A 547-nucleotide genomic window follows, 5' to 3' on the forward strand; every position below is an offset into this window, starting at 1 on the left:
CCCCCCCCTGAGAAGCTGCCCCGGGGCAGCCTGACCAGCCAAAGCAGCGGCCGTGGCAGCGCATCCTTCCTGAGGCCCCCCTCGTTCACAGCATCCCTGGGGGGGCCCGGCCCTGGAACCCCCCCGGGGGATGGGAGCAGCTGGAAGGTGGGCACCGAGCCGGTCCCCAACATGGGGGGGAAAAGGTGAGGATGGGGACAACGGGGGGATGATGGTGGCGTTTGGGGGTGGGATGGGAACAGCAGTGACACTTGGGGACGGGAATGATGGTGACAAGGGGTGATGGTGGCACTTGGGGGTTGGGGCAATGGAAATGATGGTGGCACTTGGGATGGGGTCAGCAGTGACAGTTGAGCTTGGAGACAAGGGGATGACGGTGACATTTGGGAGTGGGGACAAGGACAAGGGGCTGCCCGATGGGTACTGAGCATGGGGACGGGGAGGTGGTGACACCTGGGCATGGGGTTGGGGCATTGGGAATGAATGGTGACGTTTGGGGGTGGGATGGGGACAGTGCTGACACTTGGGAAAGGGAGTGATGGTGACA

The sequence above is a fragment of the Lagopus leucura genome, unplaced genomic scaffold (assembly GCF_019238085.1).
Source record: "Lagopus leucura isolate 7727_CA_CO unplaced genomic scaffold, USGS_WTPT01 205-6_obj-0_obj, whole genome shotgun sequence".
NCBI classification, from domain to species: domain Eukaryota; kingdom Metazoa; phylum Chordata; class Aves; order Galliformes; family Phasianidae; genus Lagopus; species Lagopus leucura.